This window comes from Furipterus horrens, unplaced genomic scaffold (assembly GCF_987537825.1).
Source record: "Furipterus horrens unplaced genomic scaffold, mFurHor1.1.pri manual_scaffold_11, whole genome shotgun sequence".
Taxonomy (NCBI): domain Eukaryota; kingdom Metazoa; phylum Chordata; class Mammalia; order Chiroptera; family Furipteridae; genus Furipterus; species Furipterus horrens.
This window is the reverse complement of record NW_028327181.1, coordinates 17047533-17065702: the sequence shown is the minus strand read 5'-3', so window position 1 is coordinate 17065702 and position 18170 is coordinate 17047533. Positions and strand designations below refer to the sequence as shown.

General features: G+C 47.9%; 2 pseudogenes across 1 annotated transcript; both read right to left on the bottom strand.

Annotated features, from left to right (window-relative positions):
• Positions 1 to 4134: 4134 nt before the first annotated feature.
• Positions 4135 to 4763, bottom strand: LOC149997073 (putative non-functional immunoglobulin lambda variable 5-48 pseudogene; annotated as a pseudogene). The gene is made up of 2 exons (XR_016514254.1): positions 4706 to 4763; positions 4135 to 4586 (listed from the first exon to the last, which is right to left on the bottom strand). The product of XR_016514254.1 is annotated as a putative non-functional immunoglobulin lambda variable 5-48 pseudogene (transcript).
• A 12546-nt stretch (positions 4764 to 17309) lies between these two features.
• LOC149997072 (putative non-functional immunoglobulin lambda variable 5-48 pseudogene) lies at positions 17310 to 17925 on the bottom strand (annotated as a pseudogene).
• Positions 17926 to 18170: the final 245 nt, after the last annotated feature.

The window sequence follows — 18170 nt, the reverse complement described above, 5'->3', positions numbered from 1 at the left end:
ATTAGTCATCTCTTACCGATTTAAATGCATGTATGTTATTGTATATAAAAGTCACATCAATAAGATTGAGTTAAAAATTCAAAGATGACGAATAATGATGGAAATTGTGTTCAAAATATTGATAGTAAAGCACTGGAAATGCTGTTCTGGTTGAAAAGGGGGCTCTGAGACCGACCTCCCAGGACCACAATATTAGGGCTGAGCCGGTGCCTGTGTTCCAGGCCGTCCTGTGCATGTCTGTGGTGCTGCTCCTTCTGCTACGGATGACCTTGTGCCTGAGATCTGACCCTGTTGTGGGTGGGTGTGCCAGCCCAGCCTACAGGCAGGAGCCTGAAAGATATAAAAATAGGCCCAGATGGAGGCCTAGACTGACATGTTCCATTTCCCTCCACAACTGAGAAGAAATACATCTATTGCAAAACCAGAAATAACCAGAAGTCAGAGAAAATAAAGCTACATGGAAGTCCATCGTATGAAGTTATAAAGAAGGGGTGCTTGTCCAGAAGGGTAGGAGGGGTGAAGCCGGGGCAGAGAGGTCAAGCTGTGCTGGTGGCAGTGGCGATGGCAGCGGGACGGCAGTTAGCACAGACACCCATATTAAAAAAGAGGCGAGAAACACCTGGCGAGCACCCTCAGCTGCAGACCAGAAGCCGTCAACTCGCGATTCCAACGCCGGGGAAGGCTGACCCCCATTGCTTTGGACTGTGAAGGCCAGAGGGGGTGGGGATAGAGGAAGAAGCTCCCAGTCTCTCAGCAGAAAGTACAACAGCAAGAATCCATTTTGGACCCCCGCCCCCACACAAAACACCACAGTGTGGTCAGAAGTGTTACCCGGTATGATGAGTGCATGGGGCTCAGCCCCCTATAGTGTAGGAGGTGTGACAGCCCTGCCCAGGAAGCCCAGTAAACACAAAACTGTCAGGATGGCACAGATCATGAAAAAGATCCCGGTGGTGCAGCTGAGCAGACAGCAAATATCTGATCTAATGGATCAGCAAATAGGAAATCTTTCTGAGGAACAGTTCAGAGCTTTATTTATAAGAATGCTTACAGGCCTGAGAGCAGATCTTAAATAAGACAGCGAAGGAATGAAGGCTAGTCCTGCTGAAATGAACAAAAACACATACAAAACTAGTGGTAAGGGAAAGAAAATCAGGGATTAAATTAAAAAAATCAGAACATAGGGAAGGAACAAACAGTCAACCAGTGCAGAAAGAGGAAATGAAAAGTGAGGAAAATGTGGAGAGGTTCAGAAACCTATGGGACAGCTATAAGAGAGCAAACATCTGAATTATAGGGTTGCCAGAAGGTGAAGAAGAAGAACTAGAAATTAAAAAATTATGTGAAAAATATAATGAAGCAGAACTTCCCTAACTTGGGAAAGGAAATAGACTTACAGGTCCAGGAAGCACAGAGAGTTCCAAAGCAACTGGACCCAGGGAGAAGCACACCAAGACACATTATAATCAAAATGTCAAAAGTTAAGGATAAAGAATCTTAAAAGCAGCAAGAGAAAAGAGAATTATGTACAAAGGGGTCCCAATAAGACTACCAGTTGATTTCTCAAAGAAACTCTGCAGGCAAGAAGGGACCGGCAAGAAATATTCAAAGTAATGAAAATCAAAAAGCTACAGCCACGATTACTCTATCCAGTGAAGCTGTCGTTCAGAATAGAAGGGCAGAGAAAGTGCTTTCAGGACAAAGTAAAACTGAATGAGTTCATCAGATCCAAACCACTGTTATATGAAATGTTAAAGGGACTTTTTTAGGAGAAAGAGGATCAAAACTATGAACATTAAAATGAAAACTGCATCACAACAACCAACAACAGAAGCTAGGGACCCGAAACAAAGGCAAACTAAGTAGGCAACGAGAGTGGGAAAAGAATTATACATATGGGAACAGTATGGGGGGAGGTCAGCAGAGAGGAGGAAGCAGAGAAAGGGAAGGAGATGGTACAGGAATTAGGAAGCATAGTAGGAGGGAGTGGAGTAGACAGGAAGATGTTGAGAAGAACTGTATGCACAACCAATGGTCATGGACTAAGGTTGGGGACAACTGGAGGGAGGCGGGTCACTGGGTAGAGGGGAGAAAAGGGAAAAGAAATTGGGACAACTGTAACAGCATAATCAATATAGCATATTTTTAAAAAATTAATGTGAGCTGAGATTTAGGGGATGCTGCTCACTTTGTCCACAGCTTAATTCACACAAGAACCAACATTCCCAGAGCATGTGGGTGTTTCAGTGGGTGCAGAGTTTTGCTGAGGTATCAGAAACACTCACGGGTCAATATCACAGTGTTCTATCCCAGGCTGCTGCCTCTGCCAGGACAGTACTTGTTGGCTTTCTGTCCCGGGTCCCAGGCCCTGAAGGAGGCTGGATGAGCAGGGAGAGATGCAGGGACCTGTGTGCACAGGGCCGGGTCCCCACTGCATGAAGTGGGCAGAGCAGGGCGGGACACCTGTGTGAGCATGAGCAACAGGAAGCATCACAGGTGTCGTGTGTAATCTAGGAGGAGCAGGGGAACCCGGGACATGGTGGAGACAACCTGATCCCTGCTCCTTGGGCCCTGGTCAGCCTCCCATTCATAGCCAGAGCAGAGTGAGGGGCCTGCAGTGGTCATGGCTTAGGGCCGCCATGATCCCAGGTATCTGGTCAAACAGTATTCTAGTAGTTTCTGCAAATATATGTTTTTAATGATGTAGTAATTAAATTACTAGACTGATAAAAGAGGATTGCCATCTATAACGGGAGAGGGCCTCATCTGATCAATGGAAGGACTTGGTATCGCAAAGACTGGCCTTTCCCAGGAAGAAGGAATTCTGCCAGTAGACGGCCTTCAGATCAAACTACATCATCTACTCCACCTTCCCCAGGTCTCCAACCTGTCTCAAGGACCTAGAGAAGGTTATTCCAGAAGACTCTTATCTTTATCTTTTCTTACAGTTTCCATTTCTCTGCTGAAATTCCCACCTCATTTTCATTGAAAGTACGTATTACCTGAAAACCTTGCAGTTTGTTTTCTGTTCAATTTGGGACAAACTGTTGTCTTAACCACACTGAGAATGTTGAACCACAAACTAGAATATCTACTTTAGTATAAATCTTGCCAAATTTTGCAATTTTCACTGTATAAGACATTCATTTCTTTTAGATCTATCCTTAAGTATTTCTTCTTCATGTTCTTACAAATAAAACTGTAACTAAACAAATGGGTCCTGCTGCCTGCTGCAAGGACAGCCATTCGTGAGGCAGGTGTTTGCGCAAAAGAAAGAGGTTTCTTAGGTGCTGTGTCACCTGGGAGAATGCTGGGCTCCTGTCTCAAAGACCATCTCCCCTTCCTGCTCAAGCCCGCAGTTCTTGTAGGTGTAGCAAGGGGAGGGCTTCCTTTTCTACCCAAATTTCTTGCTGGCTTTCAGGATGCTTTGGGTGATGTCCATTCATCTTTCTAACAATTGGCAGCTCGGGGTAAGAATCTCCACTGACTGCTAACTTTGCCAATGGGGAAGAAGACTCCCCAGAGCTCCCTGACTGTCTACGGTTCTGAGTCAGTGGGGAGGTACTGGGGGCTGCAGGACCCGCTGTCAGGAACCCAGGAGATGCCACAGCCCTCAGCCCACATCCTCGTGCTAGACAAGGTGCCCTTACATCCAGGGGAGCCCGTTGAAGTCCACCGAGCACCCCCAGGTCCCAGCCCACCTGTGTGCCCTGGGAAGCCTCGCGTGGCACATGACTCCAAAGTGACCAGCTGGGACAACACTTTGACTGACCGCAGCCTATGAAAACTGTACTGTTGTTATTTTTTTAATTCTGATAGTTCACTGTTAGTATATATAAGACAATAATTTATGCCAAACGTTGGTTTCTATCACAAAATTCAGATCTGAGCCCTCAGATGAGAATCATATATTAGTCACTCCTCGACTCTGAGCTGACCTTGGTCTGAATCAACCTGACTAGACCTCTTTAAATGTCTCTATGAAAAATTTTTCTCTCACCAAGAACTTTATGTTCATGAAAGCATTAACACAATGAGAACATAAGCTCAAGGAATCAATATAAAAGTTGAACTGAAGAAAAAGATGTGACATTGTCAGAACTACGGGTCCTGAGAAACTCAGGTGGTGAATGATTATGTGAACACAGTCACTGCTGAGCTAGAGTCGGTCAGAGCCACCAGCTGGGGTGACGGCACCAGGACTGCAGAGCAGATGGGAGGTTTCTGTCTCACTTCCTTGCGGGTCTGAAACACTGTGTAAGTCTTAGAGGTGCCATCCCATGTAGCACAGTAATAGTCAGCCTCGTCCTCAGGCTGCAGCCCGGAGATGAGCAGGAGCCCTGCATTGGCCGAGGCGTCTTTGGCTCCTGAGAAGCGGCTGGGGACCCCGGAGCCCTGGTGCTTGTTTGAGTCTGAGTAGAACCTCAGGAGATACCGGGGAGGGCTCCCTGACTTCTGCTGGTACCAGTATATATGGTAGCTGCCAACATTGAAGCCACTGCTCAGGGTGCAGGTGAGTCTGGCTGTTGCTCCCAGAGATGCAGAGAGGGAGGGCGGCTGAGTCAGCACAGGCTGGGAGAGGGAACCTGCAGAAATACAGACACTGGTCAGTGCTGCCACAGAGACCACAGTGTGATTTCTCAGGAATTGAACATAAAAGGAACGTGACGAGGAAATGAGGCCTGGTCCCCGAGCTTGCCCCTACCTGAGCAGTGAGAGAGGAGCACGAGGAGGAGAGGAGTCCAGGCCATGGTGCACAGCCCCTGAGCTCCACAGTGGGGCTGGGCTGCCCAGGCCCCCTTTTCTTCCCCACCCTCCGCCAGGGGAGGGGCTGTCCATGCAAATGTGTGTCCATCCAGTGATGCCCCAGCCTCTCCCTCAGTCCTGGTGCTGGGGCTCAGCTCACACCCCACACTGAGGAAGATGGAGGTTTACTTCACCACCTGGGGGAGCCCTGGCAGGAGGCACCTGCTGAGACACACAAAGGTCCCTGCTCAGGGGACTCTGCCAGGCCAGAGAGGACACAGCCGCTGCTTCCTCTTCAGAGAGCACAAAGCCTGGCCCCCAGGCCCGGGCCCCTTTGAGTGAATGGTCCTCACTGAGCAGCTGTAGAAGGACCTCAGGGCAGCCCCACAGCATCACCTGCTGGTCGTACATGTAAAATAAATAAATAAAGCTAAGATTACTAACCTTTATTTAAAAATAGAGAAGATGTACACTTTACTAAGATGCAACACGGGCTACATCAAAAATAAAATAAATAATAGATCAATTTTCTTATAAAATAGAAAATGTTGTGGAACTCCTTCACACAAAGGCAAAGATATAGACTGTTTCACAGGAACATTCAACAGATCTTCAGAGATCAGATGACTTCAAATTATTTTTATTATAATTTTTCTGTAATATTGAAAAAGATGTAAAATGTTTTTGTTCATTTTAAAGCAGTTGGACAGTGACAAATGCACCAGATAATTACAGATCAATAAAATTTCATATTGATGCAGATGCTCCAAATAAAATATGAACCAGGAGTTAGAACCACAAAAAGTTAATGTACAATTACTAAGTGTCATTTAGTCTAAGATAGATCTTGGGTTTCATTTTAAGAAATATGTAATATAATACACCATAATAAGACATTAATAGATAATATATATTGTCTTTATTGGTCATAAAAAACATTTGTCCAAATTCTTATAACAGCCATATATATGTTTTCTATATTATTATATAAATGCGTGGTATTGCTCTAGTCCTAGAAACAGTTAGTGACAATGGAACAGTGGACAGAACAAGAGGAGCAGAGAAAAGGTCTGGGGGAACAGCAGCCTGTGAGCTCTGAGCCATCACCCCAGGTCTGAAGTAACAGCCTGCCTCCCATTCAGGCTGAATCCTCAGTAACATAGATCATTACATTATGGGGTGTCTGTCTCAGAGCCATAATAACCTCCATTGCAAAGGCTTCCAGTGCACAAAGGGGTGACTTTCTGCCCAAGTGACCAATATACTCAGACAGGGGTCTGTGAGTCTGCTGTCACAGGACCTACACCTTATGGAACTGAGGAGAAGACAGTCCTTTGTGGTTCCAGGAGCTCCTTCCTGGAAAACTTGACAAAGGCTCACTGCATAGGCCCTGAGAGAGGAAGGCTCCAGGACATGATGGGGACACTGCAGAGCTCTGTCTCCTGTGGTTCCATGGGGGGGATTCGGCCCACGAGAGGGTCTTGTCTTCTGGGAAGATTTTCCAGAAGCTTACTTCCTCCTTGGAAAAGCATTCTGGTTCCTCATTGTCTACCAGCTCCAACCTGTCCCAGATTTGGCCAAAGACTCCACATTGTAAAAGAAGGAAAGGACCCAAATTTGAATCACTGTGGTGCGAGAGCTAGACCCAGCACTTATGGAGCAATTGGAAGGGGGGGGTCTAAGAGAGGAAGAAGGGTCACACATGAGGGAGGACACAGTGTGCCCAACTTCCCTCGACACAGTGAGTGGCTTACCAGCTGTCTGGCTCAGCACCCACACTGTGACATGGTGCACCGCTCCACCTGCTGGTCACAGGGGCCACATGATCCAGCCACTAGGATGTCCCTAAAGACAACACACACACTCGTCTTTCTACAGTAGTCTTTACTGATGTTACTCCCAAGAGCATGAGGTGAGAAAGGATGTTCCTAAGTCACCATGGGTGTAGTGATGTGCTCACATTTGGATATTAATCTCCATAGAAAACTATATTTTTTCAAAATGTCAATTTTTGCCCACTGTACCCATACATCTCCAATCTTGTTTGCTGTGCCAGACACTGAACATGTATGTAGAAGGACAGGTAATAGGTGCAACAGGAACACATAGCTAACATTTTCCTTTGTGTACATGGCAGAGGTGGGCCCAAGAAGCCTTGTGAAAACAATGGAGTGTAGCCCTGACTGGGTGGCTCAGTTGGAGCGCTGTCACATACACCAAAAGGTTGTCGATTCAGTCCCTGGTCAGGGCACATGCATAGGTTTCAGGTCCAACCATTGTCTGAACGCACTCAAGACTTAACAGATCAATGTTTCTCTCTCTCTCTCTTTCTACATTCTCCTCTCTCTAAAATCAATAAAAATATCCTTGAGTCAAGATTTTTAAAAGTGAGTATAAGTTGAATCTTTAGGATACTCAGATAATCACTGAAACAGTGTAGGGAAGAGCCCTTGAGTCAGAAGTCAGAACAGGTGCCAAGGCCAGAAAACAGGGAGGCTGCTTGGTGGTGACCCTGGGGAACAACCACTGAAGGTCAGAGAGGTGGATCCTCTGAGCTTATGTATCCAGTGGCTCTAAGTGAAATTTAAAAATCTGAGAAAATATATATTTCCTTACTCACACCTTGAAGTCCATTTTTACTATTTGTTATTTTATATGAGTATTTAATCATGTAGCCAGAGACTCAACCAAGGACCCAGAGGGTCAACTACTGTCATATAGATGAGGATTTGGGGGGATGGTCCCCAGAACTGTTGGGACCGGGGCACATACTGCACACTCCTGATGTGCTCTGACTCAGACACAGCTGGATTCTGTGTGTGTGGTTGTGCTGTGAACCATCATAGACTCTGTCTCAGGGCAGCCTGCGGCAGCATCAACAAATTCCTACTAAATTTAAGAGAATCACACAATGTGTTTCCGCCAAGGGCTGGTGTCGGGACAGAATTTAAAGGCTAAGGTCAGATATTCTTGACAAACTTCTTTGAAGTGGGACTCAGGCCCCAGTTATTGGCAGAATAAACACAGGAAGCAGCTGGCTTGTCAGAGGAGTGAAGTCAGGCCAGGGAGGCCCCAATTCAAGAGGGACAACAGGTTTTTGTCTCACTTCCTAATGGGCCTGCAGCATCGTGCGAGCATTGAGACTACTGTCCCATGCTAAGCAGTAATAATCAGCCTCCTCCTCAGCCCGGAGCCCAGTGACAGTCAGGGAGGCTGAGGTGCCAGACTTGGAGCCAGAGAATCGGTCAGTCACCCCTGAGGGTCGTTTGCTATTTTCATAGATGAGGAGCTTGGGTGCTTTCCCTGGGAGCTGTTGGTACCAGCTCACATAATAACCCCCGATGTTGGAGCTGCTTCCAGTGCAGGAGATGGTGACAGTCTGGCCTGCGGCCCCAGACACTGAGGGCGGCTGCGTCAGCACAGACTGGGCCCAGGATCCTGGAAGGGGGAGAGACACAAATGCTGATCATAGGTCCAGAGAAAAGAGCAGGAAGAGGACTCAGCCCACCCTCCCAGGGCCCGTCTCTGGTCTCCTACGCAGTCACCTGTGCAGTGAGCGAGGAGGGTGAGCAGAAGAGGGGCCCAGGCCATGGTGCAGACCATCACTGAGTCCTGCCTTCTGTGGTCCCACAGCTGAAGCAGGGATCCCCCAAATATCTCCCTTCCCCTCTTCATACTCTGAGAAGGGGAGGGTCCACTCATGCAAATGAGACCCCAGCTTTCTGATTCCTCACTGGTTCCTGGGTCAGAACCTATGTCTGAGGTTGTCAAGGTGGAGGTAGAGTTAGCGGTGTGTGGAGCTCAAGGGGTGGAAAGCTCACAGCTGTGAGCCCTGAGCAGAGGGCTCAGGCGGTGCCAGGTGGCGGGTCCCAGCTCTGGTAACCCCAGACCCCTCAGGAACAGGCCCTGAGCGCCCCCTGGTGTTCAGGCGGAGACACATAAATGTGTCACATGGTGACCAGAGCCATAAGAGGCAGCTCCTGCCTCACTACTGCTCCGCCCCAGGTCCTCCTGCCTTAGACCCAGGCCAGGTGTGTGGTGTGCCCTCCTGCAGCTTCCTCATCACCAAAGGGCAGACTTACGCTCTACATAGACACCTCGGCGTGAGTCTGTGCATGTCCCCTTTAGCTCTTTGTGTGTTTTATACAAACTTCTGATATCAGGATCAAGTCCAGAGCCAGGATCACCTCCATAAAGGCAGGTCCCCTCAGTGCAGGACATACCATTTTCCCCCATGTTTGATTCCTCCCTGCTGTCAGAGCTCTCTTCCCTGTGGAAACCCCACAGCCCTGGGAAGATTGAGGCCCTTCTGTCCAGGGAGTGGGAGGTTGTTGAAAGGAAGGCCCTGTGTGAATGCCTAGTGCGTGGTGTTGGGCAAGTCTTTATTGTCTGTCATCAGTATTTCCACCTGAAACAACTTGTGCTATACTGAGAGCGGGATTCACTGCTAGGACTTCATTCGCCGATCAGTCTTCAAGGGACCTTGCAAGGTAACTTTGTTTATGGCTTTTTATAAGAGAAAAGACCACAAATGTTCAGTTAGTTCTAGAATAGAATGAGTTGAGCTTTCAAATTGCTCTAATAAGGACTGATTAAGACAGTTTATTTGTTTGTTTGTTTGTTTATTTATGAGAATGATAGAGAAGCCAGTATCTGCCCAAAGGCAGAATCATGATTATGGAGTGCCATCATTTGCAAATCCTTTCAGCGGAGAGAACAATAAAATGTATATGAGTAAACTAATGCAGAAAATGCACATTTTAAGATATTTTTATGTGCAATTGTCTGTCTGCATGAAACTAAACATGAGTTTGTACTGCTCTCTGCCACTCCAATTCCTCACTGCAGGAATCCGTCAAGCCTTCTCCCTTGGTTATAAATGTCAGTTTGCATTCCTAAGGTCCGTCCACCCATTCCCTTAACTGTGTGATTCCAGGACACAGCACAGCCACACCCACATTGCTGACCTGCCCCATGGATCCGCTTTATCAGCAGAGCACAGTCTATGTGCGGTTTCCTTTGCTTTAGTCTGACAGGCCCCCCTCACTGTCACAGGCGCTTAGGTCTGGAACTTTCTCTCCTGCCCCCCAGGGCGGTGGCTCACAATCTCATAGTGCAAACCCATGGGCTCCTGTCCCTTTCCACTTTCCATCAGGGATCCTCAGCTTCCTAAATGGCATTCAGTGTGCCTATGTTAAGGCTCTGTCATTGTGTTTTCCAGTTTTCAATGTATTTGACAAAGTTGTAGTGTTATTTTAGTGCCATTGCATTATCATATAGAAAAATACTATTGCTCCTCAAGAAATACTTTGTATTCACATGATCAATTCTTCTTCTAAAACCCAGTTTATAATAAATGTTCATATTCACCCTAGCATTTTCCTCTTCCAAATGTGACAGAATTAGAATCATATTCAGAATAGCATCCCTTTTAAAAACAAGCCACTTGTTGGAGCACATCATAGCTGCTTCCAGCTTGGGGTGAGTCTATAGAGAGCTGTAATAAGCATCCATGCCCAGCCTGTGGTTGCTTTCAGAGTGGGGAGAGGATTAATAAGAAGCTATAAACATTCACATGCACATTTTCTGTGGACAGTATTAAATTTAATTTAATAATTTCATTTAGTTATCATATCTTTGTAATGAGGGTATAACTGACATACAGCACTATATTAGTTTCAGGTGTACAGCATCATTCCATATTCATATATACTGTAAAATCATCACCAGAATAAGTCTACTAAGTTTATACGTGGTAAAAATTTTTAGTATTTCTTGTGCTGAGAACATTTTGGGTCTACTCTTTCAGCTGCATTCAGACGTGCAGATTGCAGCATTCTCAGCCCAGGTCCCTGTGCTGTCTGTATTTCCTAACCGGAAGTTTGTACCCTGTGACTCCCTTTATGCAATGGGACAACTCCTGTCATTCCCCACCTCTGGAAACCACCAATCTATTACAATTTTATACTTGTAAATGGCCATATTTTGACTAAAAAGCAGAAAACAAAACAAAGCAGGTCAGCACTGATTACACTGAAGTAAATTATAATATGAGACCAAGCAGGGCTGACTTAGCCTTCATGCACAGCGCAGGCAGAGCTGAGGCCCCATGATGGCATCAGGGGCCCAGCAGAGTGTAGCTTTTACATTCCCATTGCACGAAAAAAAACTACACACCAGTGTGGAGTCAACTGTCTTCAGCATGTGGGGAAATGGACTTTCAGTTTCATTTGGACTCTGAGTCTGGGAAAGTACTGCTATGAGTGACTTTGGGGACAGAGGGAGAGGAGAATTCTATCCTCCAGACAGTGTGCCTGGATGAACCTCAGCCCAGGACATCTGCTGGAGAATAAGCAGAAATCACAGGGTCCAGGCTGAGCCTGAGCAGCAGCTGCAGGGGTGTTCACCAGGCTCACAGATGAGAGGGGGGGTTCTTGTCTCACTTCCCCACAGGCCGGCAGCACTGTGCTAGCACGGAGACTCCTGTCATGGGTCTGGCAGTAATAATCGGCCTCGTCCTCAGCCTGCAGCCTACTGATGGTCAGGGAGGCTGAGGTGCCAGCCTTCGAGCCAGAGAATCGGTCAGGCACCCCTGAAGGTCGTCTGCTATTACCATAGATGAGGAGCTTGGGTGCTTTTCCTGGGAGCTGTTGGTACCAGCTCATATAATTACCCCCTATGTTGGAACTGCAGGTGATGGTGACGCTCTGGCCTGGGGCCCCAGACACTGAGGACAGCTGAGTCAGCACAAGCTGGGCCCAGGATCCTGGAAGAGGGAGACACACACAGACGCTGATCATAAGTCTAGAGACAAGAGCAGGAAGAGGGCTCAGCCCACCCTCCCAGGGCCCGTCTCTGGTCTCCTGCGCAGTCACCTGTGCAGTGAGCGAGGAGGGTGAGCAGGAGAGGGGCCCAGGCCATGGTGCAGACCATCACTGAGTCCTGCCTTCTGTTGTCCCACAGCTAAAGCAGGAATCCCGCAAGTACCTCCCTTCCCCTCTTCATACTCTGACAGAGGGAGGGTCCATTCATGCAAATGAGAGCCCCCGGCTATTTGATTGCTTCCCTGGCCCTAACCAGGCGCCTCTGCCTGCAGGTAGTTGCCCATGGGTGTCTGCAGGGGTGGGGCTCTGGGAGGCCTGGGAGTTGAAAAAGTCACAGCTGTAAGCCCAGGGCAGAGGGCACAAGGTAGTGCCAGGTGGTTGGTAACAGCTCAAATCAGCCAAGATCCCTCAAAACAAGACCCAGTCGCCCTCTAGTGTCCAGTGTCAGACACTCCATTGTGTGACATGGTGACCAGAACCCATCAGACTCAACCTCTGCATCTCAGGGCTCTCTCTCCACTGAACCTGCTTTAGGTCCAGGCCAGGTGTCCCCTCCTGTGGCCTCCCCATCCCCTCAGGGAGTTTGTTTTCTGTCCTCAGCTCCTTTGACTGTCCAGGTTCTTACACAAACTCTTAGGTCAGGATCAAGTCCAGATCAGTGACCGGCCCCAGGCAGGCATGCCCCCGTCTTTGCAGCACGTGGGTCTTTTCCCTAAATGTGATTCATTCCTGGTTTTTAGACATCTCCTTCCAGGTGATCCCCAGCAGAACTTAGGAGAATAGGGCCCTTTTCTAGGGACGGGGTGCTTGTGGGGAGAAAGCCCTCCTGTGTTTCCTAGTGAGAGATGCCATGTAAATTTTTATATTCTTTCAGCATTTCCACCTGCAGGAAACCATAGTTCTCCACGTACTGTGAGCAGTGATCACTCCTATAGGCCTATTCTCAAAGTCACAGGCAAAAGTTGGCCGAGCGCCTGTTCACATGACATTGTTTGTGGCATTTGTCTCAGAGTTAAATGCACAAATATGTAGAAATTATAGGCAAAAATTTTAAATTATTGTGATAGGTTTTATTTAAAACATTCATATATGAGTCACCACTTAACCAACTTAAATATCATGTACGTTATTGTCTATAAAAGTTACCTCAATAAGATTGAGGTAGAAATTCAATAATAATAAATTTTACAGAAATTGTGGTGAAATTTTGATAGAGAAGCATTGGGAAGGCGATGCGTTCTGTGCTTGATTGAAAGGCATGTATAACACCTTTTAGTTACGAGCATAGCTGTGTATTGTAATCTGTCCTGCAGATTAAAAAGCTCGAGTTGGTGATCACTAAAACCCCATGAGGGTTTCTTTCTATGAACTTCCGATCCATCCCAGTGATAGGAAAAGCAACTGCAGACTGAGCTTCCAGGACAGAGAAGTGCTGGTTTCATCCTTGCCTCTGGGGTGGACACAGCTATAGTCCCTGCCACTTGTGTCTGGAATTTTCGGAATAATGAAATTCTTTACTCAGCCACCCAATGACAGCCACCCGAGCCAACTGGTGCCAGAAGTTTTTCTCAATGATCCCTTGTACAAAAAAGTGCAGCGACAAGAGGGGACAATGTCACAAGCCCTGTGGGCCTGGATTCAGAGAGAAGACTTTTCAGTAAATGCTGAGCCTGTCTAGAGTGTCACAGGTGGTGACCGACAAAGTGACAGCCCAGCCCTGAGAGCACAGGGAGGTCGTGTCTGGCGTCCCCATGGACCGTGAGCACCGTGGGAGCTTCCCTGAGGCTGCAGCTGTCCCACAATACATGCAATGACAGCCTCCCATGCTGCCTGGATCCCAGAGACGGTCAGGAGGGCTGAGCTGCTGACCAGGATCAGAGACTCACCTTGGGATCCTGAGTATCCAGCTCATCCCAGTAGAGCAGGTGTCCAGGAAGAAATCTCATAATTATGTTTTCTCTGCATGTACCATTTACCAATTTTACATACACATTGTATGTGAACTGTACCTCAATAGTTTAAAAAATATCCATCACCGCCTAGGAACATGCTCACAAGCTATAAACAGACAGAACTGTGTTCAGAATTACCGTTCCAGTTGGGTAATGACAATGACACTTAATCATGAACCATAGCCCAGCCCAGGCCTTTCTCCTTCTTTCACTTTATCTGAGTGACCATGATGGAAGGAAAGCAGCATCCACTCTCTTACTTCCCATGTGACAAAGACCTGAAAGTTGAGTGAATCACACAATGTCACTCTTGTGGGGATGAGGAACCAGGCAGTGTCACTGAGGTTCTTGTTCCAAATCCAAGCATTTCCCCTCAAACCGGCCTGAGACCGTGAACAGAAGTACACGAAAGGCCATGTGTCCAGCACCTGGACAATCACAACCATTTTCCACCTCAACCTCTGCCTGTGCGGCAGTGACCAGGCTGGGATGTTTTATCAGAACAGTCCAATATAAAGATGGGACTGTGCAAAAGACCCATGGATCCATGGAAGGGCCTTCCAACCTTGGTTCTTAAAGGACAAATTACTCTCAACTTTGGTGTTGGCCACACAAGGTGAGAATGGGCCCATGGGCCAGGCTGGGAGTCAGATGGAAGGCTTGTATCTCATTTTCCATGGGGGCTGGTGCCCTGGGGTGGCATGGGACCCTGCAAATCTTCAACAGCCATAGTCACCCTTGTTCTCTTCCTGTTCCATCCTCACACAGGAGCCCAGAGTTGTCAAGGAGAATGAGTGACTAGGTCTGGGGACCAAGAGACAGTTAGGGACTCTGTGAGTGGCTCCTGTGCGGGAACCATCGGTGCCAGGACACAGTGCTCACCCAACTCTGCTGCTCTTCCCAGGGCAAAAGGAGCTGATGCATCTTTGGGTTCTTGACAAAGACCAGAGATTAGATTGTTTGGATCCCTTGTGGTCAGATTCTGGTAGGTTCTAAAGTCCTGTGCTGAGGACATTGGCATCAGCCTCCCACAGACCCTCCATTGATTATCCAGAAAGAATCTGTGTCCTCAGGATAAAGTGTCTGCCGGTGGAGGTGTAAACAGACTGGGAATATGAAATTAGAACCGATTCAGTTATCCTCACAACCAGAGACACTTGGAGAGTCTTCAGATTCTCAGGGGGTGGTCAGAGATTTAACAACAGAGTCTCCTGACATGAAGTTAGGAGAAAGAAAGTGACCTGAGAGTAGGGGGACCACAGTGGGAGGGGCAGGGTTCTTTCTTCATTCTTCATGGATCTGGAACATATTACTAAAATCATTTTTTATCAGGTCCTATTGATCAGCCTCTTCTTGGGACAAGATCTGAGATACTTGCAAGAAGGATTCCTTGCCAACCCAAAGCCAGAGTTTCCATCGCAAAAGGCTCTGAGACAGACCTCCCAGGACAACAATTCTAGGGCTGAGCCGGTGCCTGTCTTCCAGGCCGTCCTGTGCATGTCTGTGGTGCTGCTTCTTCTGCTACGGATGACCTTGTGCCTGAGACCTGACCCCATGTTCTGGGTGGATGTGCCCACCCAGCCTACAGGCAGGAGCCTGAAAGATATAAAAATAGTGTGAACTGAGATTGGGGGTCACTGCTCATTCTGTCCACAGTTTAAATCACTGAAGAACCAACGTTCCCAGAAGATGAGGTTCTTTCAGTTTTGCTGAGGTATCAGAAACATTCACGGATCAACGTCACACTGTTCTATCCCGGGCTGCTGCCTCTGCCAGGACAGTACTTGTTGGCTTTCTGTCCCGGGTCCCAGGCCCTGAAGGAGGCTGCATGAGCAGGGAGAGATGCAGGGACCTGTGTGCAAAGGGCGGGGTCCCCACTGCACGGAGTGGGCAGAGCAGGGTGGGTCGCATGTGTGAGCATGAGCATCAGGAAGTGTCACAGGTGTCATGTGTAATCAGTGAGGAGCAGGGGAACCCGGGACGTGGTGGAGACAACCTGATCCCTGCTCCTTGGGCCCTGGTCAGCCTCCCATTCACAGCCAGAGCAGAGTGAGGGGCCTGCAGTGGTCAATGCTCTGCCTGCTTAGGGCCGCCATGATCCCAGGTATCTGGTCATACAGTATTCTAGTAGTTTCTGCAAATATATGTTTTTAATGATTTAATAATTAAATTACTAGAATGATAGAAGAGGATTGCCATCTCTAATGGGAGAGGGCCTCATCCAATCAGTGGAAGGACTTGGTCCAGCAAAGACTGACCTTCCCCAGGAAGAAGGAATTCCGCCAGCAGACGGCCTTCAGATCAAACTACATCATCTACTCCACTTTCCCCAGGTCTCTAACCTGCCAGCACATTTTGGAGATTTTGGATTTGGAAGTGACTCCAATGGTGTGAAACAATTCCTTAAAATAACTTGGTGTGGAGAGGGGTGATGTTCCTGGGAGAACCTGCACTCATGCACAGACCTCTTCCCAATTTTTTGCATTACTCGGCTTTTTTGATTGTTTGCAGGGTCCTGGTCTCTGAAACCATCTCTGATAAGGTCAGGGCAAAAGTAACATGTTCTCTGTGTCCTACCAAGTTATCTTTTTTTATAGTTTCCACTTCTCTGTCCCAAATTGAACAGAAAACAAACAGCAAGGTCTTAAGGTAACATATACTTTCAATGAAAACGAGGTGGGAATTTCAGCAAACTGTTGTTTTAAACACCCTGAGAACATTGGACCACAAATTAGAATATCTACTTTAGTATGAATCTTGCCATATTTTGCACTTTTCACAGTATAAGACATTCATTTCTCTTAGATCTATCCTTAAGTATTTCTTCTTCATGTTCTTACAAATAATATGTAACTAAATAAATGGGGCCTGCTGCCTGCTGCAAGGACAGCCATTCGTGAGGCAGGTGTTTGCGCAAAAGAAAGAGGTTTCTTAGGTGCTGTGTGACCTGGGAGAATAGTGGGCTCCTGTCCCAAAAACCATCTCCTCTTCCTGCTCAAGCCCGCAGTTCCTGTAGGTATGGGAAGGGGAGGGCTTCTATTTCTACCCAAACATCTTGCTAGTGTTCAGGACACTTGGGTGATGTCCACACATCTTTCTAACTATTGGCAGCTCAGGGTAAGAATCTCCACTGACTATTATCTTTGCCAATGGGGAATAACACTCCCCAGAGCTCCCTGACTGTCTATGGTTGGGGGTCAGTGGGGAGGATGTGGGGGCTGCAGGACCCACTGTCAGGGACCCAGAAAATTCCACAGCTCTCAGCCCACCTCCTCATGATAAACAAGATGCCATCATATCTAGGAAAGCCCATTGGAGTCCAGCAAGCACCCCTGGATCCCAGCCCACCCCTGTGCTCCGTGAAGCCTCGCGTGGCTCGTGACTCCGAAGTGGCCAGCCAGGACCACACTTCGAATGACCACATCCTACGAAAACTGTACTGTTGTTATTTTTTAAATTCTGATAGTTCACTGTTAGTATATACAAAAAAACAGTTTATGCCAAATGCTGGTTTGTATCACAAAGTTCAGATATGAGCCCTCAGACTAGAATCATATCTTAGTCAATCCTCGACCCTGAGCCAACATTGGCCTGAATCAACCTGACTTGACCTCCTCAAACATCTCTATGGGAAGTTTTTCTCTCTCAGGAAGGACTTTTTTTCTGTGAAAGCATGAAAACAGTGAGAATGTAAGTGCAAGGAATCAATATAAAAGTTGATAGAAGAAAAAGATATGACATTCTCAGAACTACTGATCCAGAGAAAATCAGGTGCTGAATGAAGATCTCATCGCACAGTCACCGCTGAGCTAAGGTCAGTCAGAGCCACCAGCTGGGGTGACGGCACCAGGACTGCAGAGCAGATGGGAGGTTTCTGTCTCACTTCCTTGCAGGTCTGAAACACTGTGTAAGTCTTAGAGGTGTCATCCCATGTTTCACAGTAATAATCAGCCTCGTCCTCAGGCTGCAGCCCAGAGATGAGCAGGAGCCCTGCGTTCGCTGAGGTGTCTTTGGCTCCTGAGAAGCGACTGGGGACCCCGGAGCCCTGGTGCTTGCTTGAGTCTGAGTAGAACCACAAGAGAAACCTGGGAGGGCTCCCTGGCTTCTGCTGGTACCAGTATATGTAGTAACCACCAACATTGAAGCCACTGCTCAGGGTGCAGGTGAGTCTGGCTGTTGCTCCCGGAGATGCAGAGATGGAGGGCGGCTGAGTCAGCACAGGCTGCGAGAGGGAACCTGCAGAAATATAGACACTGGTCAGTGCTGCCACAGAGACCACAGTGTGATTTCTCAGGAAACTGATCATAAAGGGAACGAAGCTGGGAAATGAGGTCTGGTCCCTGAGACCTACCCATACCTGAGCAGTGAGAGAGGAGCACGAGGAGGAGAGGAGTCCAGGCCATGGTGCACAGCCCCTGAGCTCCACAGTGGGGCTGGGCTGCCCAGGCCCCCTTTTCTTCCCCACCCTCCACCAGGGGAGGGGCTGTCCATGCAAATGTGTGTCCATCCAGGGACTGCTCAGCCCCTCCCTGAGCCCTGGTGCTGGGGCTCAGCTCACACCCCACACTGAGGAAGATGGAGGTTTACTTCACCACCTGGGGGAGCCCTGGAAGGAGGTACCTGCTGAGAAACTCAAAGGTCCCTGCTC